Genomic DNA, 22,575 nt, shown 5'->3' with positions numbered 1-22,575 from the left:
ATGCTGATCCAGTCATACTGAACAAAATGCGCCAGAAAAAAAATCCCTTCATGAATCCCCCGTAATCATAAGGTTTATTTTCAATACGTAATAGCTGTAAAACGGTGCTTATTATTCCAAGACGCACCGAACCACACTCGTTTAATTTGTGTCAAATACGCAGGACCCCTTTTATGCTGCAAGTTCTGCCTGTCACAGAAAATATAAAATAAGTTACAGCGATCAAGATATGGAGACAAAGTGTAGAGAAAGTAGTGGATTGTGTCACATGCAACAGCACTCGTATAGCTGCAGGAGCTTCCCTACAAAGTGAGCTTGGTCTCTCTAATTAAACTTAAAATCCAAGCAGTCTGCACATATATTACTTATTTTTTTTTATTTTGTTTTTCAAGTCAAACAATTGAGCTAGTAAGACAGGACAATGGTGCTTCCACAGGTGCTCTCATGCCATCTTATGGCAGACAGTCTGTACGTTTACATGCATGTGATAAAAAAAAACGAGTTATTGCCTTAATCTGACTTTAACTGGACAACTTCAGTGTCCAGTGCGTTTACAGCTCCATTAAGCTGTGCATGTAAACGCACTGATCTATATTGTCTGAAGATGCAGTGTACTGTATGTGATTGAGTTTAATAAATATGTCTTTTGTTCTTTGGTTTCCTTGTTGATTTGCAAGTTTATATGCACAGAGGGTAGGAGAAGTTGGGGGTGAAGACACGCAAACTAAATGGCCTTTAGTAAACTCTGTCCCCTCCTCTCATTGTGTGAACTCTGAGGGACAGTTGTTCTCAGTCTGGCCCTTGCTTTAATTTCTAACTTGCTGGTTTACTGCCAGGTAAAAGAGTCATTTGGACAAGAGTACTCATTCCTAGAATGCATGGAGATTTTGGCAGCCACCCTCTAGAACCATCATCCGGCACAAAATCACACTCAAATCTGTCTTTGACATCTCACTCTGGGACTTGGTAGTGTCGTAACACTGCAGTTATTCTAAGCCACTTCAACTCTGAGTTCACCGAGTCCTTTTTTAACTCAGAGGTGATCTTTATCTATCGGTTTTATAGCAGAGTTGCTATTATCTGAGCTTCGAGAACCTTTTGGGAAATCATGGGCCCCGGGTCGGTAACTTTCCAAGCCTGGCTCAGTGCTTGTGCTGCAGCGCGAGGAATGCAGTGGTTGTTTTAACATTACAATGGCTTGGCAGGACTCGGCTGTGGTCGACCACTTGGTCCCAGACTCCCTCAGACATGCCCTGCAGGGTGCCTCCGATGGCGAGCCTCAGAGAGTGGAGGCTATCAGAAAAGTTTAATAAGATATGTTTGAAAAAAGTCCCTGAGAGCAGGTTCTGCTGAAAGAAAATCTGAAATGCACAGCAGGGATCTCAGAACGTGTTACCGTGAGAGAAAATAACGCCTCACCGCAACCTGACAATCCAATTTACACATCGTGTACTGTATGAAACTGCTGCAGACACTGCATATGCATTTGAGGAATGTAGTTGTACAGTATTTTGTGTTAAATGAGGGCTTTCTAAAGCAGTGAAGACTTTACACAGATGTGAATGGAACATTAGATCTCGGTGAAACAAACGTTTGTTTTAGATTGAAATGATACCCCACACTTGTGATACTTTTATTCATTTACTGTGTTTAAATAATGTTAGCTTTTGTCTTTTAGCCAAGGAAAACAAGGATCATTGAGTTAATCTGTTTCTCAATATTTGACAATGACCTCATTGGCCCGTCTGTGACTCTTAGCCCTGTGACCCTTGGCTGATGAAGAACAGCACAAGTTGTTGGCCTGGCCTCCAAATTCACTAGATCCCAAACTGGTCAGTATCCGTGGGATGATCCACAGAGGCCCCTCCCCTCAACCAGTAGGACCGTAATGAAAACAGCAAAATGTTGTGAGCCGTGTTATGTTCAGCAACATGTTTGGGATTTGATTTTTGTCTTACTGTGTTTAACCACAAGTTTCTCCGATCTTTTTGACTCTTTTTGAGTAGCAGCTAGTGTACGATAACATATCAGTTTGGAGTTATTAACTGGCACCCAACAAGACTGGAAGCTGACACTCTTTTAATGTTAAGTGAACAATCGCCTCCTAGTCTGCTCTGTGACATAGTTAAGATGTAGGACATGGAAGGTTCTATAAAGCTATTAGTTTTATTCGCTTTTGTCATGATGTTGAATTTTTTTCTGTTTTGTTTTCCTTGTGTGTCCAGTTTTTATTTTGTAAATTTGCTTCCTTGGTGTCTTGTTTTACTTCCTGTATTATTTTGAGGGGCGGGGCTTAGCTGGAGGCAAAACATCTCAAACACTGTAGCCTGTAAACGCCGGTTAGCATATTTCAATGGACCATTTTGGCAAGAATGGGCGAGGAAAGCATAAATTTTAGAGAATACACTCACTCCCCGAGACCATAAGTGTTGTTTTGAAAAGTTGACTCATGGGACTATATTCACTTACCCCTACACTTAAATTACTTGAAGTAAGTGGAACCACTGTGGAGGGTAATGTAGTAAATGCAACTTCTGCTTGGATACCCCTGAAACTCACAACTAATGTTGAGATAGCTAGCGGTTACCAAAGCCAAACCAAAGTTGTCTACGACTTGCAGTGGCTGGTATGTGATAAAACTTCAAGTTAGTGTTTTTGAGTTTTTGGTTTTGCACCAAAAAATACAGCAAGACGACATTTTCACGGTTGAAAGTGACAGTGTTCGCCTCAAGCTTCCCTCTGTTTTGCCTCCAGCTAACGCCGTGACGTCACGCTGACGTAGGCCATGAAGGGTTTACATGTAGTCCTGCCTTTCCCCTTGTTCTCTATCAAGTAATTTATGATTTTACTCTGTTTGACATTGCCTTCTGTTTTTCAAGTTCTTGTCTTGGTTTTGGTCCTCACCTGTTTTTGTAGTTGTTTTTGAATTATTCTTTCATCACTGCGGCTCCCTTTGCTCCCTAGTTTGTGAGTTTTTTTCTTCTTTTATTAAACTTTACTTTGAGATCCTACTCTTGCCTTCCCTTAGTGTCTTGCAGTTGGGGTGGGCTGATCAATGTCAGCATATTTAGTGGTTTTATGAGAAACTATTATTTGCAAACTCAAGAGGCACACATTTGGTATTTTAATACTTAAACCTTATTGTATGTTGAATGAAGGTGTAGAAGTCATGAGAGCACCTGCAGAAACATGTCTTCAGCTTCATTTCTTATTTCATTCCTCTGACTCTGGGGTATTTATTGACCTTCCTTTATCCCAGGCTACAGTATATTTGGCTCCTGCTGCTCGCGGCCTGCAGGACACTGCAGATACCATCACCGCCCAGAGCATTCCCAAACAAAATTTAAAAAAGTACGATGGGAGAGACACACGGAAAAAAAAGAAAATAGCAGGAGCCAGTTTTATGAAAGTGTTTCCTCAGCAGTTTTATGAAAGCTCCTCTTTATGAGCCCTGAATCTGAAGACACATATTTTTTTACTGCGCTATTTCTTTTGTTTGTTTAGCCTCCTTCGTATCTCCTCTCTCCTCCTCCAGCCATTCCTCCCGAGCCACAATACAAGGCTGTTTACCCTCAAGAGGACTCAAAGATGTTCAGAGCTCCAATTTTCAGATTCCAGTACAAATGATATGGTGGTTGTGATGTAAAAACAAAATAAAAAAAACAGTGTTCTTTATATCTTGTCTGTGTCTTTTTTATTCTCCACCATGATGTTGCATTTATGTTGTCTGTTACAAAATACAGAGCTGTTGAATGATTGATGAAACCCTGACTAGTGAAACATAAAGTCACACTCGCAGGCACAACATGAACAAACAAAGGCAAAGCCAAAGGAAAGTAACCAACGGACTGCATTTCGAAACATCTCTCACAGCACTTAATGCCAGAGAGCATTCTGGGTAATCTGTGTCTACACAAACGCTGTTGACATATTGGAACTCTACGCTTTATTTCCCAACATGCATACATTACCTCATACAGTATTAAGTCAGCTAAGTCACCTGTAACATATCCATTGTCGCTGAAATTATTCCATACCTCCCATTTATTTATCTTTCTACCACTAACTTTACTGTATATATATACACTGTATAGACAGTCATCTGAGTAAATGCTGTAGAGTTTCATTCATCAAATAAGTAAATAAATAACTAAAAAGCAGACAGAAATTGCCTCGCACTGTAAACTATTTCAGAAAACTTTTGAGTGTTCTTAAATTCTTAAAACTTCATGGAAGTACGGGCTTGAATGCCAACACAGGTCATTTGCAGCCTGGCCTGTAATGTTAAATACCTTGAACTGTAGCAGAGAGTACAGAGAGATTTAACTAACCCTCACCCCAATCCCAAACTCCAGTGTTAGGCAAAGATGATCAACCCTAAAATTTTCCAGAACAAAAGAGAAATTAATTGGAAAACATATTAGTTTTTATTACATTTCAGTCAATAGAGGGTATGTATTGACATCAATGAGTGGCAAAAACATGGCCAAATGTGGCAGTAAATACAGGGAGATCAGGACAAATGTGGATTAACATATTAAATTAAGGACAATATGAAAAACCAAATAACAAATGGTCCATAAACATTGACATGTGGCCAGAAATCACCTTTTGGTACTTTATACAACACATATTTATACACATACTCCAATGACTTTGACCTATGGTACCTTCTCTATTCAGAAAAGTTGATTAGTCTCAGTTAGTTTCAGTTAGTTTTAGTTCATTTCAGTAATGACAAATGTAGCTAAATAAAAGACGCTAACGCTAAGAGCTTTACTGAGAAGTAACGTTGGTCATACAATAGTGTAGCGTCCTGTCGGTCGTAAATGTGGCATCATCCACAAACTTATCTGACAGCCCTCCAGAAAGTAACTTAACAAGTAACTTAAGGTTTGACTTCATCAATAAATACACCATAAATTAATATTATCTGACACTAAATGTAAACCACAACACCAGGTTTCTGAGCCTGGATTCCAGTTGTTTATTCTAATGCAGCGATCCATTTACTTCTCTTTTCTTTGGCAGATATCTGTAAAAGTATAAAATATATCTCTGACTGCTTTTCAAATCTGTTGGTTCAGTCGAACGCACAACAGCTCTTCACCTTTTCAAAAAACAAAATAATAATTTTAAGGTTAATACGCTACTAAAGCCTATAATTCAAACTAATCTTTCTGGTTCAACTGTCACTTTTTTGCCACAATGGGCGTAACCATGGAGACTTCAGCTTGCTGTGACGTCACATACATACCTTGTTTATACAGCGTAAAACTGATATATAGAGGACACATTTGATATAAGGTTAAAACGACCACTGCTTTCCTTGCACTGCAGTACAAGCACTCTGAGCCAAGCTTAGATAACACTCACTACATCTACCCCAACCACCTCTTGCAGACTCCATTGCAAACCAACAATGTTAAGTGTCGTACATCCAAATCCAAACTGAAAGAAAGAAATTGCCTTTCAAGCGGTTTCATGCAGACAGCTTGACCTGTAATGTAAAGTACCTTGAACTGTTGTACAAGCACTCTGAGCCAAGCTCTGAAAGCACTTTGTGTGCGCTGCATCCACCCCAACCACCTCTCGCAAACCAACAATGTTCAGTGTTGTACATCCAAATCCAAAATGAAAGAAAGAAATTGCCTTTAATTTAAATTAATTAAAAAAAAAAAAAGTTTTCAAGTTTGGGCCTAAACGTTACATAAAGGTGATGGGGTACAAGGATGTCTGAGCCACCCTCCACTCTTGCCAACTCCAGTGCTAGCCAAAGTTTTGCTTCATAGAACATTTAGTTTTTGCATATGTGGGCCAATAAATTACATAAAGCTGATGTATGGAAAGAGAGGTTTTGAATGTAAACGCAGATAGTCTTCAGCGAGTGAGTCAAGTCGATGGAAATTCTCCTCAATCACGAGGCTGGCGGGAGGTGGGGGTAAAATTCCTTCCACTCATGCATTTGTTTATGAAGAACTTCGTAACACAATATCCCATAACATACGGTTTGTCTTTGTTTCTGAGGCGACACACCTTTAGTGCTCCTGCAGGGTTGAGTGGTAGCTATAGTGTGTATGTGGCATGTACTCCATAGTAACCAGACGGCACATCTGTTAATCCCTAACAGACACTGGTGATTGTTGAAATCAGTTGCCCACATAATCCCGGGGCTCGCCAGAAGGGGATCATCTGTTGCACTGCGATCTTCGTTTTTTTTTTTTTCCCTGCTTCCTCTGAAACACAGTTAAAGTAAAATTACCCCCTCAGCAGGGACCTAATGTGGCAGAGATGCTGAGCATCAAAACACACGGTTATTCATCTGTTGCAGTGTTTTCATTCCCCCTAGAAATGTGTAAAACTCAATAAAAAGCTGGTAATGGAAACACCTACATTTCTAAAAACCTCTCAAAAATCTAAAACACTTTTACACTCTCATGAATGGAAAGACTTTTTCTGCAAGGGATTTTTCTGCAGCTCATTCACAAATAGGGATGGGTTCTTTTAAAGAACTGGTTCCCACTGGTTCAATTCATCGACATCATTAGCCTTCATGCTTATCAAATCTCCTTATCGATACTTTTCCTGCCAAATCTTTACTTCCCATTCCAGATGGTGGCGGTAATGCACCTGAAAGTTGTTTGCCAACCGCCATAAAACAGAAGAAGAAGAACCTTTACGTCGAAGATGCAATTGCAGACAGACTGAAAAGGTCCAAAGTGGCTTTACTTCACCAGACAGGATTATAACAGCGCAACGTGCAATTTATGCATCACCACAATATTAAGCAAGGGCAATAACTCCACCAACATGATGAAGCATTTGTCGACAAAGTACATATTAGATACAGAGAGAGACTTGTGTTGACAATCTCCGGTCATCGAGTGCAGCCATCACTAAGTCTCAGCAGAGCTAGTGACGAATTTCCTATTTGTTTTCTTTCACAAGCTCTTATCTCTTGTTTAGAAACTCAATAAAATTTCTGTTTACTTTTTCTAGACCAAAAATTCACAAGAGAAGTTGATAAGGGAATGGACAGCTTGAGAGCGTTTTGCTCACTGAGTGTGAGTTCTGCTGTCTACTTGCCCTTGTGTACTTCAAGGTTTACCTTTTGTCAATTGCTTTTCTTCCTCAAACTCTTAAAAGACGTTTGCACATCGTGGCCTATATTCAGCATATCATGGATGAATAGAAGCAGTATCTTTTGTTCTCCAACGAGTTAAGTGTCCGCACTTCTCCCGGCCTTTTCTTCTCCTCTGCGATGGATGCCAACTGGGAATAGAAGCATTACTGTGTTCTCCCTTTACACACACACACACAAACTTAACTCTGTCTGAATAGAAACCATAGACAAAAAAGAAACAAAGGCTTCGAAAAAGCTTCTCCAACAAGAACCACAATCACCGTCTTCTCTGCAAATGGAAACCAGATGCTCAACGTACATATGGTTTAATAATGGCAGGATCTCTGTATGGACAAGGCAGAAATTGAGGGGGAGGGTATACAAAACTGTGTGTTGCTGCTATGGCAGTGTTTCAAGATGTAATTTACTCTTACTTTCTTTTTAATGACCAGAGAAGCTGGGCTTATGTGCCGCTGCTGCAACGGAGCCCAAACTATGTTTAAAACCAGGAGGTGATGACTTCTAATCATTCCCTGTCAGCACTTTCATTTGACTTTGTGTGTTTTTGGCTTGTAGCGGCGCCAAGTTCAATGTTCCGCAATGATCCCAAGATCCAGCAAGACGGAAACTTTTTATGGAACAAGCAGCCGGTTGACATTGATGCATCTGTTGACTCTGGAGGAATGAATTGTCCGTGCGCTTGATGAAATAAGAGCGTTTAGCGTAACATGCTTTGGCGATAAGCCGACTAGATCCTGAGGGTGAGACGAAGACTCGGGGGCTCGTGGATGGCACAAGAGGAGAGCGTCAAAAGTTGAGAGGGATCATTCCGAGGGGAGCAGTTCAGGCGCTCTGTGAGTTTCATGGCAGGCTGCCAGTTAGACTTTTGGTATTTCTTGTACACAAGCAGAAACATTTGGACACGTGACAAACTAGGGGAACTGTCAAAATGTGAAACACTGGGACTCGGCAAACAACCTAAACCAGTGTTTGTTATTGGGCAATTCTTACCTGGCAACAGAGCCAGGGGTCACCAGAATGAACCTTAATGTTCCTCTGGAGAGCATGCATATTAAAATGCATCATGCATGTAAGCTCTGGAAGATGTTTGTACGTATTAGACAGATGGATTGACTGAGCAGTGATTGAAGGAGACTGGAAACTGAAAGCGGGTGCACTTGCCTTGGAAATAATAGATCGACTTATGGATGAGTGGATTTTTGAGGCTGTTACTGTGATGGTTAGGCTATGGCTGTGTTGACAACTACATCTTTACATCAACTTACACTCACTGGAAACATAAAACCACACGTCCCCCACACTCCCAGCCTTCCAATCCGATGACAAGATAAATGCTATTTACTTCTCCTGTCAGTGGTCATAATGTTACGACTGATCGATATACATGAGTAGGATATTTAACAGAGAAACCAATGTGAAACCAACTAACCTTTAACTTAAAGTATCCTGAGATGTTTAGTTAATTTGAAATGAAAGTCCAAACATTGTCTAATGACTTGAAACGATGAGTGTACAGCTGAGATTTTTCTTGGTCTTGGTCTGCAGATACCTCAGTAAGAATCATTAGCAAGTTAAAACTCTTAAGAGACTCATTTTTTCCTGTCTTCAAGAAAAATTGAAGAGAGAATTTTTTTGTTCACATAAAGCCCTGGTAGATACTTTGAATAATACTTAAACTAATGCAAACCATACTGAAGGTTAGCATTGCATTCAATCTCTCCCGCTGTATAATTATAAATTAACAAGGAGCAGCAGCCTTCACATGCTGCTTTTATACAGACTCTGGTGTGAACTGGATTTTGCAGCCGCAGGTTCTTCGCATCAAATGTGACGAGCTGAGAAAATGCTTAAGGACGGCTCGGTGTCATCTGTGAAAGCTGTGACAAACACTTGACAATTTAATCTCTTTCTCTTACTGGGCTTCTTTCCCTCAACAAGAAGTTTAATGAACAGACCTTTTTTTTTTCTTTTTCTTTGAGGCAGTCGATTAACTTGTTTTTAATTTGAGCCAACTTGAAATGATTTACAGCGCGTTTAATGTTGAAACTGTCTCTGAATATTCTCAGACCTTCGCCGCTGTTTTTCTGCTGCAATTTTCACGTTACTCATTGGCAGATGTATGCAATGATACACACACGTTACAACACAGTAGACCAGGCGAATCCAAATGTCTGAGCCTGTTCCGTGGAAACGATATAAAGGATGTCGTCAGTGGAGGGTAATGAGCTGCACCGTACCATCGCAGGCGGCCCATCTTTCCTCGGACCATTATGTGTGTGTTTTAACACCTTTAACTGCAGGGTGGAGCTGCTTGGCCTCAGCGTCTCATTCAGTCTATTAAAATCAACCTGGGAGGCCTGGTGCTGTAAAGCTAAAAAGTCAACTATTAACCCAAAGCGGAGAATAGAGTCCAAATCCCGTTTGGGTGGATTTATGTGACACAGCGGGACATTGGCGACACACTCTGTGAGAGCTGCAACTCGACATGGGGCCAAATGACACAAGCATCATCCATGCAGACACACACACACACAGCGCGGGTTAATGTGTTATAAGCATTTGGGTTTGTTGGTGGTCATGTTGTGTACAGTGTGTAGCTGTGTGCGTGCAGGGATTCAGCCAAATAACTGTACCGCAGTGGCGTAAATTGTGGCGCCCCGTAACTACACTGCTGGCCCCAGCTCTGCTGTTTTCGACCTTTTTTCATGTCGATGCATAATGCAACACTGAACGCTGAACTGCAGACAATGTCGGCTGTAAAGCACATTACAGAATGGACCAAAAACAAGACTTTTTTTTTAAGTTGTGAGTGGCTCTGAGTTTTACTATAAACCCTGGAGTTTACCACCAGCTCTAATAAAACTGACGATAATGAACCCAAAGCCACAGAGCTTCTGTGTAAAATGTTCTTCTGTTCTACGGCTTATTTCATGTCTCATTCCTCTTAATAAACTGTGCAACATTAACATATTTAGTGTCCACAAAGGTTGTTATGCAGAGAGCACACTATCTGTACGCTGATGCGCAGACATTACCCACAGACACAGCAAAACAAGGTCGACATTAATGTGAATTAAGGCTGAAAAGATTCAGAAAAAGACAGTCAGATGCATATTTCTGTAAGATAGCCTGGCAACACTATATTGAGATTCATAACGCAGATTAGGCCTAATATTATGATCACCTTCCCAATATTGTGTAGGTCTCCCTCGTCATCATCATGCCTGTTATCCAGGTCCGGATCAAGGAGACAGCAGCTTCAGCAGGGAGGGCCAGACTGCCTTCACACCGGCCACTTCCACCAGCTCCTCCAGAGGAACCATTACTCTAAGTTCATGACCATAGGTCAGGTTTGGAACGTAGATCGACCGGTAAATTAAGAGGTTTGCCTTTCGGCTTGGCTCTCTTCTTCACTGTGACAGCCCGGTTAAGCGCCCACACCACTGCAGACACTGCTCCGATCCATCTACTGATCTCCCACTGTATCCTACCCTCACTCCTGAACAAGATCCTGAAATACTTGAACTCCCTGACCCTTTTCCGAGATGCTGATCTTCATCCGCGAACTGCCCCAATAGGCGCTGGAGGTCGTAGTTTGATGAAGCTAAGAGAACCACATCATCCACAAAAAGCAGGGATGAGACTCATCTCATCTTCTACTGCAGGTGTTGCTGGAGTCTATCCCAGCTGTCATCGGGCAAGAGGCAGGGTTCAACCGGGACAGGTCTCCAGTCTATCAAAGGGCTAACACAGCGCACTCACACTCACACCTAAGGTCAATTTAGGGTCATCAATCAGCCTAACAAGCATGTCTTTGGAGGTAGGAGGACCTGGAGTACCTGGAGAAAACCCATGGAGACACAGGGAGAACATGCAAACCTTGCAGAAAGGCCCGAGCTAAATATGAGTAAATGAAGCCAAAGAGCTCTTGTTGACCTGAACTCATGACTAAACTAAAGCTCTTCCATGTGTGCTCTGATTGTCATTGTTTTGTGTCCTTCTCCTCTATATGTGTTGAGCTTCATGTTTTATTTTGTCAAGTTTCTTAGTTTCCTGTTGGTTGTTGTCTCCTTGTGGTTTGTCATGTCTGTCCAGGTCATGTGTTGTGTTTCCTGTTTTATTTTGTTAAGTTCTGGATTTCCTGTCTGTGTTCCTTGTGTGATTCTTGATTATTAATTAGTTTCTCCTGGTGTCATTGCCCTGATCTGTTTCACCTGTGTCTTGTCAGCCCTCTGGTGTATTTATAGCCCTGCCTTCCCTTTGTTCCTTGTTGTGTCCTTAATGTTAGTCTCCATGCCAAGTTCTTTGTCTCCATATCATGATTCTTTTAGATTTTTGTATTTTGGATCATCCTGCCTTGCCTGCAGTGTTTTCTATTTGATTTTTGTTAATTATTAAAAAAAAACCCTATTCCCTGCTTCATCCTTATTGTCCTGCACCTGGGTCCTCACCTCAACACCCACCCAACTTGACACTGACAACAAGTGGAAACTGGATCAGTTGCATCCAAAGCACAATGAGGCAGATTAAAAACACCATCAGATGATCAACATATCCAGCCTTGCTCACTGAGGGAGTGGCAAATTAAGATGCCATCGAGAAGACGGCTGCAGGAGAGAGTGACGTCACATTTCAAACCGCACAGACGTTTCACGAGTTGTGGAAAACAGGAGTAAACTGATTTGAGGTCATTTGTTTGACAAAAATTTATTCAAAATTCATTTCCCATGGAAAGAACTCGGAAAGAAACACTGCTCGGAATCCCGAAATACTGCTCAAACCATTTCTCCAAAGACAAGGTTAGACATAACAGCATTCCACAGTGGATGATGGAATGAGATCCTAGATGCTGATGAACCCAAGATTAGATACACAAAGAGAAAAGGGTAAATAAATAGAGAGGATGCTCTGATACAAAACCATCTCCAGCCTTACCTAGAAGAAGAAGCATTATTTTTAGATGTCCTACAGCCTCTGCTTTGGATTCGTTCTGCAGCAGGATAAATGAGCACAATCACACTTCAAATCTTTGAAGAACTGCTTGACCCGAGAAGACCAAGGACTGTTTGTCTGTTGTGGACTTTCTTCCACCGTCGCCTGAACTCAAGCCCACTAAACATTTATGGAGGCACTTGAAGTCTGAGAAAGACAAACATGCTTGACATCACGAGGAAGTTCTTTAGAATATTGTCATAGATAACACAGGTTATCAGGTTTGAACAAACTCATGCAGTCATTAAAGAAAAATGATTCATAAACTCAAAATTCACAAGTTCATGTTCAAGCATTCACTGTAATTAGTATGATCCGTGTATTATTTGTAATAAAAATGACTTTTATGTACCTCTACAGAGGTCCAAAATTCAGAGAGGCCAGCAGTAATAGCTCAATTATCTCCCAGGAAAACTGTTTCCAAAAGCTTGAGCGAGGCAAAGTTTCCAAATTCAGTACCGTACAGAATGTGAGTTTTGCCAGCTGACCTGTTAGATTGAAATAATGTGTACAGCTCACAAAGCAGTTCATTCATCACCAATATTCCCTCTTCATTAGCATGGTGGTAATGAAGGCTGCTTTCAGATCAGTTTTGCATTGTTTTATTTTGTTTTTTTGTCCTATAGATATATATATAGCACGCTGCTGCTGTTGTTTCCCGTCTGCATAAAACCATTGTGATGGAAACGTTGAATAAAAATAAATATTCCTGCGTAATGGGCCTCAAACGTAGCCCCATCAATCAAAGTGACCCATAATCCAATTTGCTGTGTTAAACATACAGTAACTGGCGATGATTTATGATTTATAAGAGTGGAAAAGCAAATGCTCTGCAAAACGGATTTATTTTGGGTTTGAATGTTGACTCAACAGATGAGACAGATTTAGATATTTTATTAGACAAGAAATAAATATGAGATTATATCAAATTATGTACGATGATGCATGCTCTCCTTGACTGCTCAGAACAGTGTGGTGTAGGTGTAGATGAGTTAAAGCACATGTGTGCTGCTCTGTATACACTCTGGTTACACTATGTAGTTACCCCCATTCACACGTACCAAAACAATCTTTTTTTCTGAGGTTTCCCTTGGCATCATTTCAAGGATTTGTCATGACAGTCGATGTAGACTTTAAAAACAGACAACAATCGCATTCATGTCAACATGGCCTCAGGTAGACCCTGGCTTAGACCCAAGATTTGAAGGAGGGATTGTATAACTTGTCTCTCCTGGAAACACCTAGGGACTCCAAGAAGAATGGGAATGCGTGGCTAGCGACTAGGACTCTATGGAGCCTGTTGTGGACTGGTGCCACTGTGACCTGATCTCAGATCCACCAGAAACATCCTGTTACCAGACACCACAGGACATCCTTAGAGGGCCTATATCTATTCTCTGATAAGTCACTATTTTAGAAGCACAAGGAAGAGATGCACTATATAAGGGACATGGTCGTAATGTTATGCCTTATTGGTGTGTTTTGATCCAAATAGTATAAGTGTGTCCCAAAACACTATCAGGTCCATTAGCAAGGTAGCGTGGCCCAGCGGTGTAAAGTGCCCGAATTTGGCTCCAGTCTTCGTGGGCATGGGTTTGACTCCCACTTCTGCCAAATACTTTTGGGGGAATAGTGGTTAAGGAAGCAGCTTGTGTCCATGGGCAAGCACCTAAACCCCAAACTGCTCCCAAGGCGCTGCAAAAAATCTTTTCCTCCTTCATGCACCTTGGTAACGGGTAACGTTGCGCCAGAAATAGAACTATTTCTGCTGCATAGGTGGCAACCCACTGCTCAGAGTATCTGAGTGTACACTGATACTGTGTGAATGAATGGATGGGCCACTCCAACTCCGTCTCTACTTTGACTTTTCAGTATCTATCAGATTAGATCAAATGCGTTAGGATAAGATGGAGTCGTTGTGTGCAAATGGACGAAAGATCACACACATTAACATGACGTGAAACTTCCTGCAGCACAGCGAAGACATAACATTTATGATTATATGTCTGTGAAGGTTCTCAGTCATCCAGGTCATGGTAATCCAAAAAAGCGTTGAATAAAGTCAGCTGGACTACAAGTCCAGCTGACCTTATTCAACGCTTTTTTGGATTTATGATTATGTTCACTGTGTACGCTGGCAGGTTTTAACATGGAAATGTGAATGGGTTTTCTTTGTTTCATCAGTAATTGGCTCTATCTTCCCTGGACTGGCCTGAGTCCTACTCTGTTCCTGGCTGAGTGACAGTGCTGCTGGTGTGGAAACACTGCTGAGGATGCCAGCCTGAGCGCACGCACAGATGCACACAAGGGCTTGATGACTGGTGAAAACATCCTTTTTTTTCCAGTTAATTAAGAATTACTGAAAATTATGCACTTGTAGTTTCTGTATCAAAATACACAGATCGGGTATAACATTATAACCATCTTCCTAATATTGTTTTAGTCTCCCTTGTGCTTCCAAAACAGTTGTGATTATTCATTCGTTAGAGAATGGACAAAGAGAATAGAATTGCTTTCTGAGGGTGTCCTGTGGTGTCTGGTAACAGGATGTTGTTAGTGGGGGCCTTTGGGTCCTGTGGGCCGAGTCCTCTGTGCACAGACGTTTGATCAATTTGTGATTTAGTGAATTTGGAGGGCAGAACAACGCCTTGTGCTGTTCTCCATGTTTTTTTTTTTGTGTGTGTGTCAGGCTGCATCCTGCTGTGTCATTGCTACAGGGTGGGGGTGTCTGGTCTGGTCTAGGTGGGTGCTACATGTCATAAGAAACGTCCACACGAATGAATACCAGAAGTTTCACAACAGGACATTGAATAGTCACAAGATTGCCAATTTTACTTCTCCTGTCAGTGGTCATATTGTTATGCCTGATCGGTGTATAAGCTGCATCATGAGCAAAAACAATAGAGTGCTTTAAGATAAAGTTTTTCCAGCCTAACACGTGTTAACACCAGTGCTGCTTTTTATTTATTTCACAAGAGCCCAAAGTAATGGAAATAATTCCCTCCAACTGTTGGAGTGCATTGCACCCAGAGACTCTCTGTGTCACTTTCAAGACTCACGGGTGTAGCTGATCCTATTTTTACAGTTCACCACTAAAGGCTGGACTCCTGTGCTGCCTGTGATTTGTTGAAAACCTTAAATTAAACCGTTCTGCTTTTCATTTTGTGATGTATCTATACAGTAATGAGCCCAGACACAAGTATGGAGCATAATTTGTTCTGCTAGTTAATATTTGCATCTGCATCCTGCCAACTTACTTGTAATGGCATTTGCCTGAATAGAGCCAAGTGCATTTATGTTTGCAATTTGTCTGTGAAGGTTCTCAGTCAGCCCGGTCATGGCAATCCAAGTGAAGAATGTAGAATTTCAAATTGCAAAATTCAAAAGGCGTTAAATAAAGGCAACTGGACTTGTAGCTTCTTCAGTTCTGAGAGACTAGTGGGAAATGAGGTTTAAATAGGAAAACTCTGTGGGTACACCCATCAGAAACTTGCTTGACCAGAAATTGGTGCCACTAATTTCCATAATGGATGAGCACTTACCTGTTAAGAGGAGGGAATGTGTGCCTGGGCTAAATGGTGCTCTAATGAAACTACTCTCAGTGGGAGCCTCCAGTCTCATGGTGTGAATGGTGTTGAAACTTCTTGGGGACAGAGGTCAAGACTGAATTGTAAATAGATGAGACAGATGAGGACCTTCACAGACAAGCTAATTGGATTAGTGGCGAAACCTCTTCAAGAAATTCTACAAGTCCAGTTGCCTTTATTCAACGGCTTTTGAATTTTGCAGTTTGGTTAGTGTCTATCTGTTCATTATCTTTTACCATTGTGGGTGGGCTGGTGACAAATCCAGATGCCACTGGGTAAGAGGCAGGGTACACCCTGGACAAGACCCTCAGATAGTACACATACTCAATGTACTTGGGGGAATCCCTGGTTGGGTATTGACAATCTCTGCACCTACTAACAAGGCACATGGAGAAGGAACTGCAGAAAGATTGAAACTCCAGGAGCACTTGTAATGTAATGGAACTACTTTGTTAGACAAGGCCACTGATGGGCCCATTCGTTTCATTTATTCAAGTTTGACCCATGACCTTTTTGAGGGTCAATGGGTGAAAAGTTTGGATTCCAAGTTTTGACTGACCACTACCGCATGGTTTGGGTTGGTATTTCCTTTGCAGGTGAGTGAGTAGCATTTGCAGTCAGCGCTTCCAAGTCTGATGTCATGAATCACAGTGAGATGGAATTCCACCTTCAGGCTGTGAACAAATTGCTTCATAGTTGAATTCTGACAGTGATTCTGATATTTGAATGCGGCTTTTGGAATGCTTTTGGAATTTGATTTCCCAATCAAGCATGCTCTACTTTATGGTTAGATCTGGGTTAAAGAGAAAAGATTCCATCCATTGATCCATTAATCCATTTAGACTTCAAGTTCTTAAGGAGAGCCCAAGAGTCTGAGTGGGATATTTGATCCTTGCAGTTTCATACATGTTGACCCTTTGATAATCGCAGGAAAAGCCTCTAAGGATGAATGCAAGACATCCTTATCACTGAAACCACCTCAACTGACTAATTTCAGCGGGAAACAACAGCAGTTTTACAGCTAGCTTCCCTTGGATGTATATGGTTAAAAAGAAGGACCTTTCTAGCTTCATCTACCTCTTACTTCAATTCCCTACTTTCCCCGAATCATGTCTCGGCCAGACTACAAGATACTGACTCTCATCTCTGCTAAATATCAGCCAAAATAAGATTACCTCACATAATGTGAGAAAGTCTAATTTTCTGAGCACTCAAACCCAAATCTAAATAAGTGCTTGAAAATAGACAGGTAGGTGGGTGCATTCACAAAGTCTGGAACGGACACATTCAGGGTTATTTTTTTATCCTAAAAGAGCTCGAAAACAAACACATTTGTTAATGTCAGCTTCCTCTTGAGATGGTGAATACTGTGGTGGAAAGGGTGTGGAAATAACAACTAAAGCCTCATCAATCATCGAGGTGGCACTGGTTTACCCGATACAGTCACAGTGTGTGTGTATGTGGGCCTAGAGGCTTGAACATATGCTACCCTTGTCTGTATATTTACATTACTACTGTATGTGTATGTTCACCAGCCCATGTCTCTAATGGGATTACGGGACCCGACCAAATATGAGATCCAAATAATGACCTCCATTATTGCAATTTTAAATAATTCCGCTATATTTTGGGCCAAATAGCTAGTAATAAATGCCTCAATTATGGCACGTCCACCCACGAGGTGACGCCAACCACAAGAGGCTTGTTACAAATCTGTCCTTGGTGTTACAGGTGTGTTCAAGAACTGTTGTAGTTACTGTTGACATGTGACTTTCTTTTTTTTTTACTGTCATTCCACTGACTCATGAAACAAGAAGTTCAAGCTCTACGTTAATAGCATCCACAGTTTGGAATGTAAACAGGCTGATGGCGCTGGTGGGAACAGCAAGAGCACTCGGATTTGCATTTTGTTTTGAAAGCATTCCATTTTGAGTGAGGCATCTGCAACTGTATCCAAAACCATGTCAGATTCATTACTTTCACTACGGCCTGCACAACAGACACTCAACAGTACATTTAGTATCATGCAGTAAATGGTCGACATCCGTTAAGATAAGCTCTGAGAAATCTGCAGAGTGCAGCCTTGCGTCGCTATTTCTATTTCACCTTTATTTAACCAGATAAAAGACTCATTGAGACCAAGACCTCTTTCACAAGGCTAACCTGGTTAAGAAAGGCAACAGCGCACATCTACAGACAACAAACAAGTAACAACAATCAAGAAAAAAAAACATCAACATAGAAATACAAGCTGTTTAGCAGATAAAATGCAGCAGTGATGATTTTAGTAAAAATTAAAAAGCGAAGGCACTGCTGAATAGATCTGCTAGAATAGAGCAAAAGGCCTCAAATGAGATCAGCTCAGACATTTTCAGTTCAGATTGTATGGTATATGGAGGATGCAGAGACACTTAACATTTTTCCCCACTTCAGACACTTTGGATTTATTAGCATTTAAAACCAAACTAAATGTCTGTATCTTTTTTTTAAAGATACAGACTTTTGACTCAGGAGTTGTTGGAGACTAAAAGATTAAAATATTTTGTAGACAGCAATGTGATTTTTCAGTCGATGAAAATCTGTCACGTCCTCAAAAAGATTATGTTGAAACTTGACTTGTTGAAGTGGCCACAATTGTATTAGAAATTATGTGTATATATGGCTTCTAGTCCTTTTTAGGTTTCAGTTAAAAATGTTATTACTGGTTTCAAAGGCTGTGCACCACCTTTCTTGTCTCAGCTCCTACATCGTCCCACTCTAGACTACTGAGGTAAAAAAAAAAAAAAAATATTTCTTTTGGACTTCTCTAAATCCAGGCTCAAAAACAAAGCCTCTTCAGTGGTAACTCCCAAACTATGGAACATCATACCCTTTCATTTTAGGACTGCCCAGACCATAGATGACCCATTTCTTCTTGGTGGTATTTAATCCAGACTAAGCAGGATATCTTGGCTTTTATTGTGAAATTGCAGTTTATTTACTCTTGTTTTATGTGATGACGATTTATTGCTTATTCTAGCTGATATTTATTGCTTTTTACATTAATGTGTATTGTTTATTTATCTTTATTTGTGTGGCTTGTGCAGCACTTCGGTCAACTGAGGTTGTTTTTGAATGTGCTTTAGAAATAAACTTTGTTATTTGTATGTGTGATTCCACCTCCACTTCCTCTCTCTCTCCCAGACCTTTCCTGGAAGAAGGCTATGCAAAAGATGAAGCAAACTTAATAAACTGACGTGTTTGCAAATGTTCTCAGATGTCCTGGTCAAGGTATATCCAAAAAAAATAAGCTGAAGCAGGGGTGACTTTTTGAAGATATTTCATCCAAGTTGCGTCCTCAGTTCTAAAAGACTGGTGGGGAGTTGGGGTTTTAATAGAAACATCTGTGTGTGGTGCCCATTTGAAACTAACATGCTTAGGGTCTGTTAACTGTTAACTAAAAAGCTTTACCTCTATTCAAGTAACACCTTGAGTAACACCAACAGATGTTCTTATTAAAAACCGTAGTCAGTCTTTTATTACCAGAGAAGCAGCTTGGATGAAAAGGCTTCACGAAACCTCCACCAGCCCAGCTGCTCTTGCTTCAGCTTTTTCTCTGGATGAATCCAAAAGATTATTAAAACTGACAACTGACAAGTAATCTCTTGGCTAAAGAGCACCACAGCAAATACAGTTTAGTCTCAAAACCCCACAAGTGAGAAACGGGACTCGAGGGAAGAGCAAGGAGAGATTGGGACAAGATAACAGCAAAGTTGCCGAAAAATATGACAAGGCTTTCAGAAATCATGTCTTTGATGTCGGTTTAATGAGAAGGAGTGTTAGCGTGTTTCAGCATGACTCACTCACTCATCACATGTGGGTGCTGCCTTGGGCACTTTCACATGTTTCTTTACAAGAACATGAAACTTTAATAGGCATTGATAATCAGTTATTATCTGTTGGCATTTGCGCTATAATACCCCTCTTGTCAATGTGACAAGTACGCTTCGACAGCATGCTACTGTAATTTCAGCTTAATTCAATTTTGTTTATTTAGCATCAGTTACAATACAAACTGGGTCAAGACACTTTATCAAAACCCTACTGGTAAACACAAAGAGGCCGGCCAGGTAGAGACAGAAAAAGACAGAGGATGGGAAGGGACACACAGCTATTAACATGATATGGAGTATTAGCACAGAAATGCATGTGTTGTAATAGAAAGTAGAGGACAGGTGCTCATTGCATCATCCCCCAGCAGAATAAGCCTATTGCAACATAACCAAGAGATAGTTCAGTGTCACCTGAGCCAGTCCTAAGTGTAAGCTTTATCAAAATCTCTAAGATTAACCCTAACCTTAACCCTGGCCCTAACCCTAGCCCTAGCCCTAGCCCTAGTCCTAACTCTAACCCTAGCCCTAGCCTTAAGTATGAGTTCTCTGTGGTACCACTCAATATATTCTAATGTCAATCCAGGATCTACAAAACAGCAGCACTTGTTTTGTATTCAATCCACAGAAAAGCACATGATCCTCCCTTTAAGGTCGATGCAGGCAAATCATCAAAAGTGGTTTTTACTATGTTTTCACATGAGAGAGGCAGAGAGAGCATCAGTGATGTAAGACAGTCCTCATTAAACCACTCAATTAGCCTCATGCTGCTGCCCCTCTGGCTTTATTTTTGAGTCAAAACATTACATGACATAGCAGCAAACCTTTTAGCAAAGTTTCCATGTCCATTATCCCTCAAAGCCTTTCTGATTTTAGGATAAATAATCAAAGAGATTGGCTGCAAAGCATGAAGAACTCGGCATGAAAAAAATACTCTAGAGCAACCACAGAGCAAATCATATGCTGTTGAACGTTTTCTCTTCTTTCAGTCATCCAGGGACTAGCCTCATTTTCCTGTAACTCGTGCTACAATTTCAATGTAACCCCACTGGGACATTTGAGTAGCGTAACAAAGTCGACCAGATGAGATTTATTAGGTAAAATGTTCCCTTCCCCCTTACCCCCTGCGAGGATGTCTGTATAAATATACTGCAAACTGAGAATTTTACCCACCACCGCACATGCATGAAGACACAGCCGTCTCTTTTTGCCCCCCCACCACCCCCACCTCACCATGCACATAAACACACACACAGGAAAAGTAAACTTCCCAAGGTGTCCCGTGAAAGAGGCTTGTGTTTTGACTTTATTTTCCACCACACTCGGCTTCAGTGAACCCGAGCCAGCGCTCATGGAAACAAGTACGGCAGGAACTTGAAGGGGAAAAACTACCCAACAACCTCATTTTGCTGTACTTTATTGACCTCTGTGGGGTATTTATCTTGCCCGCCTCCCCCTTCCGAAAGGACATCGGAGGTCAGATGCAGAAGAGCTGCCGTGGAGCTGGAGGGGATTGAATGTCGTCCTGAGCACGTTATATGACCAGCAGTTCATCATGCATTTGTTTGCACCGTCTCTGGTTAAGTTCGACGGGAAATTATCAAAACTTTTCAGGCTTCGCCACCACCACCGCCGCCGCCCCTGAATGTGGGAAGCTGACTTAGGGAAGGTTTGTTTGAGGTTGTGCATCAAGTTGGGTTGATGTCCTTCCAATGGTAACAAGTCAGTGGTGTGTGAAGAGCATCCAGCGGTTCTGGATCAGTCCAGTCGTCAACACGTTTTAAAACTCAGACTTTACATGTGTTACGTCTTTCATTAGAGTTCAACCCACATTAAAGAGGCATCACTCTTAGGATATCAACCTGGGTTATGGTGGGCATCACCCACCGTCTAATTAGTTCTGGCCTGGCTATTCTTTACCCATGTTTTCCCTTCACCTGGCACAAGATTTGACACCGCAGTGGCTTGATTTGGTTTGTCTAAACTGCTTATTTTTCTTGGAAATAATGTTCATAATACGTCACAGAAATTGGTTCAGGAAGGAAGCACACATAATATTTACTTATTTGCAGATTGTATTCCATGTTGGTGAAAGAGTGTCCTAAACCAGGGTTACATTGCTCCAGAGACTTGGGAATCAGATTTTAAACAGTTGAGGAACAACTTCAGTCGGATTGGTGACAATAAAGTAAATCCAATACTGTTGAAGCGCGGTTTAAGCTTCTTCGCTGTAATTTTCTTGCACTAGTCTAATCCTGAACTGTCTGAAATGTATTTTAGAAGCGGTAAGGAACCTCTGTGACACCAGGATTCTGCATATCATCCTCCCCTTTGGATCCAGAACTGTGTTTCCTCTGTAATCTTCAAAGAAATTTATGGATCTGTGACTAAATCCTGGCCCAAAATGAGCCAAAATAGCTCTGTTGGGAGAGCGTTAGACTGAAAATCTAAAGGCCCCTTGTTCAATCCTGGGTTTCGGCGACATACAGTTATTAGGAGTAGCTGTTGAGCAGTGGTTGGAGGTGCAGCTTGAGGGCCGAAGGGTCACAGCAAAACGCAGAGAAGGAATTCCCCATGAGGGATCATAATAATTATTTATGTGTGACCAGAAAATCTATTGCAGTGACATGGAAATCCGATTCTTCTGTTCTCATCACTAGATGGCCGTCTAAAACGAACAGTTGTATACGTCTTGAACAGGCGTTGTCGACTTGTGAACAGCTACTTTTCTTTTTCTTTTTTCTTTTTTTTTTCTTTTTTCTTACATTGCACATGTATTTGCATGGTGGGATGAAGACTGAATACCTAACTGAATGCTGGTCTAGACATTTTAATAAAATATCCTTTACCAGCATCAGATTATTTTGTTTGATGTCTTAGCTAGCTGAGCAGTGTGTCCAACTCTGTCATTGATCCGATCTGATCAAGTACTTTCTGCCTTGGGCCCCAGTACACCCTAGAACGGCCTCTGAAGAAGGTCATT

General features: G+C 41.2%; 1 non-coding gene across 1 annotated transcript; it reads left to right on the top strand.

Moving 5' to 3' along the window:
• Positions 1 to 22,000: 22,000 nt before the first annotated feature.
• Positions 22,001 to 22,073, top strand: trnaf-gaa. Its single transcript has one exon. It is a non-coding gene; the product is annotated as a tRNA-Phe (tRNA).
• Positions 22,074 to 22,575: the final 502 nt, after the last annotated feature.

The sequence above is a fragment of the Mugil cephalus genome, chromosome 1 (assembly GCF_022458985.1).
Source record: "Mugil cephalus isolate CIBA_MC_2020 chromosome 1, CIBA_Mcephalus_1.1, whole genome shotgun sequence".
Classification (NCBI taxonomy): Eukaryota; Metazoa; Chordata; class Actinopteri; order Mugiliformes; family Mugilidae; genus Mugil; species Mugil cephalus.
The sequence above is the reverse complement of the archived record's forward strand: the minus strand, read 5'-3'. Positions and strand labels throughout refer to the sequence as shown.